The sequence below is a fragment of the Aythya fuligula genome, chromosome 2 (genome assembly GCF_009819795.1).
Source record: "Aythya fuligula isolate bAytFul2 chromosome 2, bAytFul2.pri, whole genome shotgun sequence".
Lineage (NCBI taxonomy): Eukaryota > Metazoa > Chordata > Aves > Anseriformes > Anatidae > Aythya > Aythya fuligula.
In genome coordinates this window covers 37,594,664-37,609,022 of record NC_045560.1, presented here as the reverse complement: position 1 = coordinate 37,609,022, position 14,359 = coordinate 37,594,664, and the positions used below count along the sequence as shown (strand labels likewise).

General features: G+C 43.4%; 1 protein-coding gene across 1 annotated transcript in view; it reads right to left on the bottom strand.

Annotated features, from left to right (window-relative positions):
• The window catches only part of PLCL2 (phospholipase C like 2), a 98,918-nt gene extending 86,102 nt beyond the window's left edge, over window positions 1–12,816 (bottom strand). Inside the window, exon 1 of the mRNA XM_032183204.1 lies at window positions 12,640–12,816. The gene's annotated coding sequence lies outside the window, so the exon portion shown is untranslated. The remainder of the gene's footprint in view (window positions 1–12,639) is intronic.
• Between the last annotated feature and the right edge of the window lie 1,543 nt (window positions 12,817–14,359).

Here is a 14,359-nt window from a genome sequence, read left to right as displayed (position 1 = left end):
ATCTACAAGAATTAATAAGATCTTGTGCATGGAAGTAAGAAAGGCATACAACTTACTTTGAGGCTACTGACTCTGACCCTCTTGACTTTCAAAGATGCAAGCTGCATTCCCAGATTACTCATTGCACTTTAAGGAAAAAATAAGGAGTCACCTTCACTGTGACTCATTCTGACTCCTGCAAAATTTTGTGATAAAGGGGCAAAGGGTAAGGTTCTGAGCCAAACAGAAATAAAAATAACGTGGCTCTGCATTTCTGTTTTACATGCAAAATAATCTTACCTGTGTTTGTTCTTTATAAAAATGTTTTAGACTTTACGGCGACGCAGCATTGCAACGGCAAATTCTTACTTCCGTATCATCTCAGCCTCAGATGCCATTTAGTGAAGGACTCTGAGCATTTATTGAATTAATACACAAAACCTATTTCATGGCGGACGATTAGGCACCACGCTAAATCACAAGGTGGTATGTTTTCTCTGCAAAAGACGCATTTAGTTGATGGTACTCCATAATGTAATTTTACTACCTCCACCAGAAACAAAGCAAGTTCTGCAATAAGTTCTGTAATTAATTATTCGCTTCAGCATAACTGTAATACATGCAGGGATTGTTTAAAGACCATGTTATAAATCTAAACATTGTAACCTAATAAAAAATAATAATAATAATAATTCAAGGTTCTTAGATCTGTGGCAAGTGGTTAATCTTGCAAACCAATTTTTAGAGGCCAAGCCTGTTTTAAGAGCCTTTTAAAAAGGCTCTTTTTTATCTGCCCTCACCTCCCCCCCTCAAATGATCATAATAAATTTTATACACTCACTAAGGCCAGAATTGAATTTGGGATTAGATACGGAAGAAAAATGATGTATTTGTTGCAGCTGACCAGACTGAAAGTACATGTATGAGCTATTCATGATTTTTTTATTAGCACAAATATAAAAATTTATCAGCAATCACCAGGATGAGAAAGGTGAATTTTATTCTGGTGAGTCAGGGACCTCTAAACTACTGTTTTGAGAGGCTAAGTTCAAAATTTCTGAAATATTACCTTCCACACGTAAAACAATAGAAATCCATGTCATGTTCCATTCATGTCACATTCTATTCATGCCAAGTGTGCACCACATTCAAACAGAAGAAAACTAACATGTAATCAGACATTCGAAAACAAGTACTACAATTATCTGAAGCTTTGAAAATAAAGACTTACATAAAGATAACGCTGCAGACAGTGCTGCTCATAAACGTTATGAATCAGACACTGGACTTCGTCACAAAGTGGACTAAAAGCATGAGGACTGAGGAATGACAGTAACACAGGTATATTCTGCTGTCTCAGCACAGCAGTTGACTGAGAAGGAACAGGCTAACAGAGACTACTCCCTCCCTCATCAGCAAGAAAGCTCTGAAGGGAAAAAGAAAGCAAAGCAACCTTGCTCCCAAAAGAAAAGAAAGAGAGAAAATAGAAAAGAGAGAAAAGAGAGAAAGAGAGAAAAAGAGAAAGAAAGAGAGAAAGAAAGAGAGAAAGAGAAATAGAGAGAAAAAAAAGAGAAAGAGAAAAAGAAAGAAAAAAAGAAAAAGATAAAATATTAAAAAAAATAAAAATTTAAAAGAAAAAAAAAGAAAAAATAGGAAAAAAAAAAAGAAGAAAAGAATAAAAAAGAAAAAAGAAAAAAAAGGAAAAAAAGAAAGAGGAGACACTCCTAGATACCCCTAACAAGGACTCAGGACAGCACTCTACCAGACATCTTGCAACATTTCTATTTTCAGCAGCTCAAGTGACAAAGTGTTGGGATTTCCTTCTGAGATAGTGCTGTTGTATCAGTCTCGTGGGACTCAAAAACTTCTAGTTATTTTTACCTTTTACTGCTTGCTGCAACCACTTAAGACCCTTTTAGTCCTCAGCTGAATTCTGAGAGGAAACATTAGATGCTCTCCTGTTTTCAGGAAGCTGTCTGAGCTCATTGTTATACCTTTCACGCATTTCCGAAAGACTAGAAATGGCTTTTTAGCTCGTCTGGACACTGACACAAGCATCCTGGAAGACCCTCACATATTATAAAAGTGAAAGGAATAAAAGATTGGGTAAAATAATTAATTACAGGAGTGTTAGACAAGAACCTTAAAATGCAAAAATCTAGGACCACGTTTATAAAGACAAAGTCCTTCCTCTTCCTTTAATATTTATCAGATTATTATAAAATAAAGGTGCTTTTATTAGTAATATATTTTTCAGCTTTATGCAATGTCCATGCTATCTTATTCTGTTAATATGCAAGCAAGTGTACTCAACCACAGCTAGAAGCTAGACGTACTCATCAGCAATGCTTTATGTCACCAGCACCATAAAAAGACTTTATAACATGCTAAAAGATTTCTAACAGACCTTCAGTCTCATGCAAAGATGTTAATGCCAGCCACTTCCAACACAACAGGCATCATCACCAGCACAGCCACCCTTACACAGCTCTTCAAAGGGGAAGTTTTAAATATTTAGTAGAAGGCTTTAAGAGCACTCTCCCATTACCAGTTAGTGGCAGTGGTACCATTTAAACCTGTGATTAAGACAACATTAAAATCACATATACTACAGTGCAATTTAGCATCACAATATTCTTAAGCCTTCATTATGCTATAGTGGATTTACACGTTTGTCTGGCACACATTTTAAATACCATTTTAGTCTCCCACTGCAGGAAATTGTTAAAATTGAAGGAAAAAAAAAAATAGAGGATGAAGCAAGCACAGAACCATGTACATAGGGGGAACAACTAAATACAGCAAGGTTTTTTAGGCTGGAAAAAAATGACACAGAGCAAGTATGACGAGCACCTTTCAAGTCATGTGTGTAATGGAGAAAGTGAGCCCAAAATAGTTGTTTTCTATCTAACACAAGAACCAGGGAATATCAAGCCACGTAACATCAGGCAGGAAGGTGCTTCTTCTCACAACACGCTGTGAAGCTAAGGAAGTGCCGCAAGATGTTTCAGTAGTGAAAAGCTTACAAAAGTCAAACTGGTCTTTGACAATTAATGGGGAGAAAAAAAAACATGTGGAATATCAAATACGAAGACATCTTCAGGTCCAGACACTGAAGCCCTACAATTACGGCTGGGAGCAGACACCAGGAAAGGATGCTTTTCCTGTCCGTCTGTGTCACAGGGGTGACTGCTGGAGGCAGGCTAATGAGCCACGTGGACTTCTGGTCTGACCCAGGGCAGCCTTCCCTAAATTCACAAGGGCTGGCAACTTGTGAAGAGCGTTTCTGAAGGGCAGTGAGAGACAGATACATCTACCCTCAGCTGTGCAGTCAGCCTTCCCTGTGAGTTCAGGCTGCAGCCCTGTGAGACTCTGAGCCACTGTGAAGATCAACCGCCCTGTGCTGGCCTCCATTTTGGTACTCCTTTTGGGGGATCCACAGACACAAACTATGGCTCTGTTGCACACCACACAGTGAGCTCTGCTCTGTTCTAGCACGTAGCAGGGCACAGACGGGTCTCCAGAGCTGGGCCTGTCCATGGTCTCTGCTGCTGAAGCAGGCAAGCGAAGCTGTGTGAGGGAATGGAAGGGATGAGCAGACGGGAGGGCACAGGAGGACGAGGTGACACGAGCTGGAACCAGGCCATGCAGGATGGTGACAGGGTATCGTTATGGATCCCTCCACGGTCTGATTTCTAAACCCACCAAATACCAACGGACAGCACACAGCTTTAAGAACTCAGTGCCTTCACTTGTTATTTATTCACTAGGTTTTATTCAGGTTGGCCATTCACCCAAGAAGGAGCAAGCACAAGGCACGAGGTACGTGCCATGTAAGCTGTGGAACAAAGAAAGCTGAAAACTGGCGACCTCAAACAACACCTGTGTGATGCATCACCACATCTACTGCGACTGGAGAGCTGGACTTAAACAAAGTACATCCAACAGCCATAGGGGGTTCTTCAAAACCAAAAAAAGAAACTAACACTGGCTGAACGGAAAGCTCCTTATGCCTGCTCTAGCTTTCTCCACTGTGTGGTAGTAACGTGCCACGACTCAATACATTTTCTCATTTCACATAAATATTAGTCTTTAACTCTTAGATTCAGGCTGGAAATGTTTTTTGAAACAATCTTCTGTCAGCATATTTTACAAAAAAAAAGAAAAAAAAAAAGAAAAAAAGAAACTGAATTAGAGACCATTCCCTGTAAATGGCAGAAAACATTTCAGTTGATTCAAGTAATTGCCTGAAGCAATTTATTTCCAGTTATTACTCGGTTTCTCCTGCCTTATGTAGTGATAATGTATGTGCTTGTAAATACATGAATATTGCAATGAGTCTAAGTATTATTTTAGCAACTTGAAAACTAACTTTTTCCCCATAATATACATGAAAAATGCTAATTCTGCTTCTAACTTACTAAAGAAAAATGTATGGCAGGATATATAAAATTAAAATTGCTGCCTTGCCTTTTTTTAAACCTGTTCCTGTACGTTTACAGGAATTACCTCAATAACTCAATAAACAACTGCCTATCCTAAAACCACCAACAATAACTTGTAGGAAGAAAACCATCTAAACAAAGCTTTGACAGCAAGTTGCATTCCTGTCCTTTTCTTCCAAACGTACACTTTAACAACACTAAGATCAAGAATCAAGCAATGAAATTAGATACTATCTTTTATTTAAATAAACAGACATCTACACTTTATTTTAAGGATTGTGGTTAAATAAAACTGTTGACAGACAGTGTCAAACACTTCTGTCATCAGGAACTGGGCAATGAAATATATAAAGCATCTGGGATTTTCCACCATTAAGAGGGTGCTTCACGAAACTGAAAACACGCAGACCATTCTGCTGCTGCAGAGTTTCACAATCACTCTTTCTCACCCATCCTACACTAAAAGGGCAGCGAGGATGGGGCTATGTTCACACACATGGATGCTAACACATCAAAGCACACACACCTTATACTGTATTGCCTTCTTTAATGAAGGCAAAATAATAAGGCTGATAAGAAGAAAGACCAAAAAAAAAAAAAAAAAAAAAAAAAAAGAAAAGAAAAGAAAAGAAAATAGAAGGGAAAGGAAAAAGAAGTAGTAGTCACAGAAGGTCAAGCATAACAAGAACTTGAAATTTCTCTGGAAGTGCTCTCTAACAAAACATCAGCAGTTCTTTTTCTTCTGCAATACTGATTATCTTAGAATTTTGGGGAAATATCAAACCATTTTCAGCAATTTTAGCAAAGGCATGAGGACAGTCGTAACACTAATATGCAAAATATCAATTATCTGCTGTATATTCTTAAGATACATATATACCAAACTAAAACCCACAAACACGTTACTTTTGTGAAAGCATTTTTACAGTCAATTTGGAAATCTGGCTTAAAAAACTCTTACATTGTATTTTTATAAAACTCTCAGACATTGAAAAAAAAATGAAAACTTTTTTGTTTGTTTGTTTATTTAAAGACATTTCCTGCCTGCCTGTACTTATGAACTATGTGCTACAATTTCCTGAGTATGAATGTTTGGTATCTGAAAAGATCCCTGAACACAGTAAATAATTGGATGTACTCAGGGCTATTTTATTACTTCTTCCAAAGGGTGAAATGACATCAAAAGAAAGCCCCAGGGAGCCAGGAGAGGCAGAAACTAACCCCATCTATTTAACTTTCCCAAGGCTGCAGCTGTTAGCACTGTGGTCCTCAGCACCGCCAGTCTCCAGTGCCATGCTGTACCGTGCTCTTCGCTGTCTTGAGCTTTGATGTTTTGTCAAGGTGAAGGTCCAGGAGGGAAGAGGCAGGTGAACGCAGCCATGCCCCACTTCAAATACAAGGGACTAGAAGGCCTACACCATCCGTTCTTGGAAACTAACTAGCTAAGAAGAAATCAGAGAGGTGCTGCAGTCAAGAGGATGGGCAACATAGCGGTCCAAAGGATTGCTGCATCCCTAATCTCCTAAAACAGGGAGAAATAAGTACAGTGATGGTGCTATCCCATATTTCAAAGGCATGCCAGATGTGAAAACTGACTGTAAAGCAGCAAGGATGGTTTTTATAAACACAACTGAGAAAAAGATGATGCTTGCTACTGACTCTCCTTAATGACAAGCAAATCAGCCCCTTTCAAAGCAGCCTTTTCTTATCCCAATCCTGCAAGCTATTATAAGTATATTCATAATTTCATACTTACTGCCTATTAATTTATTTAAAGGCATCTTCTCATAAATTGTACTTCTGAACTAGATTTAGCAACATCATATTGCCCAGTTTACACGTAGTCAAGAGCAAAAATAACTGATTTTTAGTTTAACCATAGGGTATTATAATTTAAAGAAAAAATATCAGATGTCATTATATGATGGAAATTGGGAGCATGCTGAAATCTGGCTGTTCACGTGAAGATGGAAGAGTTGCATGCATGTTAGAAGGTAAGTTCAAATCAGAAAGAACCTGACACATTGAAGATGTGATCAAAAATAATTAGAATGCAGTCAGCAGGACAAGTACAAGCTTTGAAACTCCGTGCAGATTATTTTTTTTTGCCCACAGACAACAAGCAATAATCCGTCCGCAGTTCTGCACAGAAGGATCACAAACTAAAGGTGATTAAAAGACAAAGAGCATCACAGTGAAATTGATAAGCAGTTGATCCTGTAACAAAGCAGTAAACCAGAGCAGACTGACGTCTTGAGGTCTGTACCAGCCCTATTTTTAAACAATCTTTAATACACACATGCTGCTGCTTTTCAGCATATTTTCCCCTTCTCCATTTATGTTAAATGAACTATTATAAACGTTCCTTCCCTAAGCCTTCCTGCTAGTCTGTTTAGATTTCTGAATTTTGAACACAATCCCAAAGTAGTGTTCAAAGGTAATTATTTTATAATCAATACACAATATGACAGCATGTGTTTTAAGTTAATTTATCCCTTAAAGACGGACAATTGGCACATTTTATTTAAGGGAATTTTTAATAGAGTTAGTGATAAAATATGAAAACCCACCCCAAGATCACCCATGGACCAGGTAAGGCTGGAAAGCTACGCAATTAATTTGGTCTGTCACCCTCAGGTTTAGTTTTATAATCTTCCATGAATATAAGCAAATCATGTGAGCAACCCATTATCTGTGAGCCATGGGTAGGAAACCACGGATGCAATTCCTAGTTTTAACAAAGTCTTAACTAATACTCATATATCTGATCAAGTCCAGCAATAGGTATAAAAAACATCTCATCAGGTATTCATCATAATTTTTAAATTCCATTAATTGATTTTTCACTTTACAGACTGAACATGTTTCGTGGATATTCTAAGGATTTGGGGGCGGAGGGTGTGAAGGAGTTGCTATTATTCACAGTAGCCGAGCTTTTTAGGCAGTCAACAGAAATAGAGAGAGAAACCCTTCCAGAAGAGAAGTCAGAGAAGCTAGATTTATCCAAATTAGACTCCCACTCCAAGTCATCTTTTGGAAAAAAAATGTTTTCTCTTCACTGGCTACAGTAGGTAAACTACATGCTGAACATGGGTAAAATGAATAACCTGGTATGTTTCCATAAACACCTTTTGTTTCTTTTTTCTTTCAATAGCATTACACATATAGAAGCAAAATTTTGATTACTGCAGTCTAGATAAATAACTAAGGCAAATAAAAATATATACCAAATGCAATGTCCAACATACCTATTCAGTGGCTGCACCATAACACAGCCCAGCCCAGCCTAGGAGTTTACAAGGAGTAAGCTGCCTGATACGTGTGTGTGTGTGTCTAATGTATATATATATATATGATATTATATCCAAATATATAACATACACAGCTTTGGTATGACATGATTGAGGAAGAGTTACCACGACAGTATTGTTTTAAAATACAAATTGCATTTTTTAAGAAATAGGAAACCATTACAGAGTAAGTAGAAGATGAAGCAGAATATATACCATACATACACCAAAAGGTGCTTGTAACTTTCTGTGTAGTCTAGGCAAAAGTGTCACAAACCGGAGTGAAACTGACACCTAAAAGAAAGCTCCAGGGTTTGTGAAGCTGCCGGTAGCCACTCACATCTCTCATGCTATCTGATAAACCAAAAAGATGTGATCATAGCTCTACTCTGGAAGAAACTAAGAAAAAAAAAAAAAAAAAAAACAACCAACCAAATCCTGAAACAGCCCCCCAGAAAGTCTGTGCTTCCATTGTTTCGCTGAAAAGCAGCCCGGAGTAAGATGTAGGAGTACCCGAACTATTGCAGACGTGTTTGCTAATGGTGTGTTTTTTGTGGCATCCTTTTTGGTGTCAATGAATGTGTGCGCTGAGCAAATTATTTTCCATTGCTGGGACATTCATAATGTCTTTCGCACAGATCTTCTAGAACTAGGAAGAATAAAGCTCATACTGTGGGGTTTTGTTTCTAAGGGAAAGGGTGTGGGGCAAGAAAGCACATACTTGTTTTCTCCCTCTTTTATCTACATGACTATTGTCTTTGAACTTGAGGAGCCTTAGCACTTTCGAGCCTGTTACTGCTCAGCCAAGTTCACTTGAAAATGTCCAGCTCATTGAAGAGTTACTGGGGCATAAATGCTTATATGTATCAACAGCATCACTACACAGGCTCCTTTCCCAGTATGAAAGACAGCTGAAAATCATTTAATTTCGCATACTTTGAACTGATTCCAACAACCTAACCCCTTTGTATCATTTCAGGTGGAAACTGAACATGTATATCTACTCCTGGATCTCTGCTAAGACTCACTAACATGCCATTTTGGCTAAGGTAATACAGAATTGCAGAGAACCTAGGTCTACTGAAAATACTACTTTAGAATCTACTGTGAATATGAAGAAAGAGATTTATTAAAGCTTTTAAAACTTTCACAATAGTAGAAAATACTGCATAACATTCTCCATATTTCACATTTTTTGCACCTGATACAAAGAAGCATACAGTATCAACTGGAGATATACAAGACCTGAGAATGAGATAACGATGTATGTTGACATTTTAATAAAAAAGAAGATCCTGCCACATATGCTGCAAGACTCTCTAACTGTATAAAGACACCGATATAAGAATGCTCCATTTCAAAAGCAAAGCTCTGTTGAAAATTATATGCTGTACTATCTGCCTGCTATTTTGATTCGTCTCTTCTCACAGAATTTGGAACTTAAAGAATTGCCGACGACCAACAAGTGCGTGACTCTACTGAATGAAGGTTTAAACTTACACCCAGAAAAAAAATGTTTAAGTTATCAGCCAATAAATTTACTAACACTGAGATCGGTATTACTGTATAAAAAATAAAAATAAAAATAAAAATAAAAATAAATAAACACAAACTGGACTTTGCTTCCAGACACATATTGGTAGGAACACTCCTGCTCACAGAACGCCAGGACACTTTCCTCCATTCATTTCTTTCTGTTGTCTTCCCAGACAACTGCAGTCTTCTCCTAAATGTATCTCTTCTCATACTGTAACACCTCTCCTAATAGAGCCATTCATTTATACCGCTGGATGTCTTTCTGTCCAGGTCTACAGTTCTGACAAGCTGTGAGGTTCCATACACGTTTATTATCCAGGGTGTGGAGGTCCCTGGGAGCAGGCAGCTCTAAGGAAACACATGTACCACAAGTCATTTGCCATCTTAAAGCTCCTCAAAGTCTAACCATCTCAAGGTCTTTTTAAGAGAGATGTGAAAGTGCCCCACGAGAAACAAAGCAAGCCTGCTGCCAACTGTCAGAGCTCAAAGAAGTTCACACGATGCTTACATTCACCTGGAACTGCAAGGTGGACTCACTGTAAATTAATGTTACTAGAACTACTCTAGAAAAAACATTATAGGAAACCATAGCTAGTTGCCCCAAGGAAAGTATTTTGGAAAAGCAAAACACTGACCTAAAAACAAAAACATTTGGTACAAATACTTGGTATGTAAATTAGTTCATAAATTAGCTATCTGAAGAGCCTAAAGCCCATGTACATATCATGTGTCATCACTATCATCTTTACAAAAATCAGCATCCCATAAATGTGGTGGATAACAAATAGAAAATGTCTCTATAAACACAGGTATGTACTCCCTAATCCTCAGGTCCGGTTCAGCAAAGGAAAGCAATGAAATAGGCTATTCCATAAAAACTGTTAAAAGCTAAGGGCACAATCTTTAACATTTTCAACCTAAACAGAGCTTATACATCAGAGCTAATTTTCACAGTAATAGTGATCCTATCACCTGTCATCATCCTAGATGACTCTTCAACCTCAAAGAGCAAAAATCCTCTTGTCCCGTGATGCAGATGAACAAAATAAATAAAAGGAAAAAATATGGAATGGGTAAAAAAGAGAAAGAACAGAGGCTGCATATAAGAAAAAAAAAAAAAAAAAAAAGAGGAAAAAAGGTAGCAAATGCAAATAAAAAGGGCGAAAAAAAGGCAACAACTGTTCTGAGAATAGTCTTGTAAATGGACAACCAACAAAAGCACAGACTAAAAACAGAACAAAATATTACCGTGGCCTTATTTTTGTGCGCAAACATGCACTTCAGAAGAGTTTAATCTCAACTGGAACTGCTATTCAAACACCAATTTTCTGCTTGTGACTCAAAAGCCTACACAGTAATTGGCAGGCAAAACATTTAAAGCATTAGATATCCCATAACCTTGCATTTTAAAGATCAGCTGACAGAATTCTGTGTTTTGCACAAAAGTATGAGAGCTGCATTTGCATGGCACAGACCGGCTTCCCAAGGTTACTCCCAATATTCATCACTCAGGTAAGTTACTAAAACTCCAAGAACAGTTCTGAAAAATAGATTACAAATTACTTTTTCCGCTCTGTCTTACATGCTTCTGCTCCACAAGAGGAGACAACAAGGCTTACCACTCATGCCAGATTTTCCAAAAGGTTTCATATTGAAAACTAGGTACCTACGCAACCTGATTCAAACTACCTGCAAACTGCTGAGGCAAGCAGACAGGAGAGTATTCAGCATATTTGAAGACAAGTAGTTTTTCCCAGAAGCACTGAAACACTCATATCTAAAATAAATATGGACCACATAGCTCTAAAAGCAGTGCTGTCAGATTTTTCCACTCCTAACTATTCAAACAACAACACCAAGTTGTATCAATCACTTCTTGGCAGCCAAACAGATTACCGTTCACATTTGCAGAACAGTTTTCATCGGTAATAATACCAGAAAGTTGAATAATTTTACATTCCAGACCGCTGTCGTTTCTCTAGAAACTAAGAACCTTGACTTGCATATTCACGAAATGCAATCCAGCACAGATTTCCTTATCTCATGATTCTCGATTTCAGTATATCACATCCCTGTGCACTGTATCCTTGTTTGGCCCCCACAGAGGCAGAAAGTTGCTGTACAACCAGATCATAAACCACAAAGTAGCATGATGGCACGTTGCATACTGCAAGCAACGTATTGCCTTTCCTGGACTACCACAAAAGGCAAAAAAAAAAAAAAAAAAAAAAAAAAAAAAGTGTTTGGAATTGAACAGACCCCTAGAAACTCCCTAGAAAATCCAGTAAGTACTAGGTTATTCCAACCCCGAGTTCAGTCGCCCCGTTTCCATTGTTGTAATTTCTTTAACACACACAGAAACGTACACACCCAGCATCACTGCTTGAACAGGAAGGGTGGGTGCAGGCTGTCAAGTGTGCTCCGCTGCCGGCTGCCCTTGCTCTCCCCTTGGTGCTTGGAGCAAGGTCCAGCAGACACCAACACGGCTTGAGACAGGCTGCTCGTCCCGAACCCCCACATGTCCTTCTGTTACCCCGCTAGCACAACTTCATAAGCTGGCTTTGGGAGCACAGACGCGTTTAAGAAGACAGCAAATCTAGCTAGATTTTGATCGAGCTGATCTTGATTGAACTCGATTCTCAAGTCCTTCCAGCCGTGCTTTATTTTACGGTTAGTCCGGCCGTTACACAAACTGAGTCATTTCTGTATGATCTCTCCACCTTTCCACCGGAGTTCAGACAGCTAAGCCACGACAAAGTGCCACCTCTCAGGAGCCAGGGGTTCAGTAACAGACCAAAACAACAGTATTTGTGTAAGCAGCTGTGTGAAAAACCCTCCTGGCCCTCCTTCCACCAATCTACGTGCTACCATTGCTGTCCCCCCTACTTTTCAAGCAGAAACATCACCGTTCAGCATATGCAAAGTATAAATAGAGCTTGTTCCTACAGGTGAAGTACAGCACAGTCTCCTGTTCAGCAAGCTGTCACCGCTAAGGAGAAGAAAGCTGCCTGCTCTGCTGCCTCCCAGCCCAATGAGATCCCGAAGCTCCCATCACCTGCTGTGTGTCTGTCACACGCACAAGCCAATGGAGCCACCAAACTGCTCTGCACAGGTGCATCCCCAAAAAAAAAATATCAGGGGGCCGTGTAATCCCTGCCTTTCCCTGCCAGAGAGGTGCCCATGTTGTCCTTCCACCAGCCCCCTGCGGTCTCCGGCCGAGCTTTCGGTCCCGAGCCACACCAAAACACGCCGCCCCCCCCCCCCACCAAGCGCTCCTGACAAAGGGAGAGGGGGGAGAAACGAAACAGAAAAAGGCAAAAAAAAAAAAAAAAAAAAAAAGGAAGAAAGAAAGAGCCCGGGCTGTCACGGGGAGGCGCGGGTGCCCTCACCTTAATGATGCTGCTCCTCCGGGGGATGCCGGGCTTGCCCTCTCGCTGCAGCCCCCCCGGAGCCCCCTTCTCCTTGCTGTCCGGGCTGCCGGGGGGGGCCGATCCCGGCTCCTCGCCGGCCCCCAGCGGGGCGCAGTCCCCGTTGGAGACCCTGCTGGCCGCGCTGTCAAAGCGGGCTCTTCCTCCTCCTCCTCCTCCTCCTCCTCCTCCTCCGTCGCCGTCCCCTGCCCTCCAGGCCACCTTTCCCCGCAGCGGCCCGGGGGATGCGGGCAGCCCCCCGCCGCCGCCGCCGCCGCGCTCCGCCATCGGCCTCCCCGCGGGCACGGCGGAGGCTTCGCCGCTGCCCCCCGGCTGCTCCTCTTGCTTCCTCCTCTTTCTTCCCCCTCTTCTTCCTCCTCCTCTTCCTCCTCTTCCGCCTGCCGAGCGCCTAGGGCCGGGGGGTCGGCGGCACGGCTCTGCCCCCGCCGCCGCGCATCTGGGGGAGGGCGACGCGGGGTGGGGACGTGGAGGGGGACGGGGTTGGGGGGTGGGGGGGGTCCGCGGGCAGCACCTGGGGAAGGGAAGGGAAGAAGAAGGGAAGAGAGGCGAAACGTGACGGGCTGAGCTCGCAGCAGGCGGCGGCTGGCGGGCGGGGGAGCGCCACAGCGCGGCGTGCACACGCGGGGACACACGGACACACGCGGGCGGACACACGGACACACGCGGCGGGGAGGGAGGGGAGGCACGGCCCCGAGCCGGGGCCACCCCGCCGGGCAAGGGGTAGGGGGGAAATTTGGGGGGGGTGGGGGGGGGGGTGATGTGGGGGCAGCCCCGCGCCCCTCCGCCGCCTGCAGCAGGGAAGCGAGCGGCGGCGCTGATGGCGCCGCTTTCGCGCTCGCCCCAAAGCCGCAATCGCAGAAGCGGGAGCGAAAAGAGAAGTTGGAGGAGAAAAAAAAAAAAAAAAAACAACAACCCGACAGCCCCGGGCACGGCACGGCGCGGCCGCGACCCCGCTCCCCACCGCCGGAGCCGCCCGCGGGGCTCCCCGCAACTTTTTTTGGGTGTCCCCAGCCGCCCCCCCGGGACCCCCCCCCCTTATAGGGCCGCCCCCCCGGGGCACCCCCGTCCCCCCGCTACCCACCTGGGTTAAGGTGACAGCCGGCAGCCCCCCGCCGCCGCAGCGGCCGCTTTCTCCCCCCTCTCGCCTCCTCCCCGCTATGGTCGCCGCCTCTGCCCGGAGCCGGATACGGAGCCAAAAGCCCGGCTGCCTCCCCTCCGCCTCCCCCGGCACCGGCAGAGCGGGGAGAAGCCGGCCCCGGCCGCCCCCGCCGGGAAACTCTGCGGGAAGGCAGGGGCAGGGCAGAGGCAGCCGGCCCGGCTCCCCCAACCCCTCCCCGCCCGCCGCCGCCGATCACGGGGCCGGCCCCGCCGCCAGCACCCCCCGGCGGCGGCTGGGGGCGCCGGGACCAGGGCAGGGCCCGGTTATGGGGCGCCCCCCGGGCTCCTCGCCCTCTGTTCCCGGGGGCTGGGGGAGGCTGGGGGCAGCCGGGGGCTTCCCCGCGGGTGTGGGGTGCGGAGAGGTGCGAGGGGAGCCCTGCGCGCCCCGCACACCCCACACGGGCAAGAGGGTTGAGGAGTCGTGGCGGCTTTTACGCTGAGATACGGTTGAAAAATCGCTCTCGAGTTGGGTAGAGAAACCGAAATTTTCGGCACGTGGCCCCTCCGCTCGGCATGCCGGCCC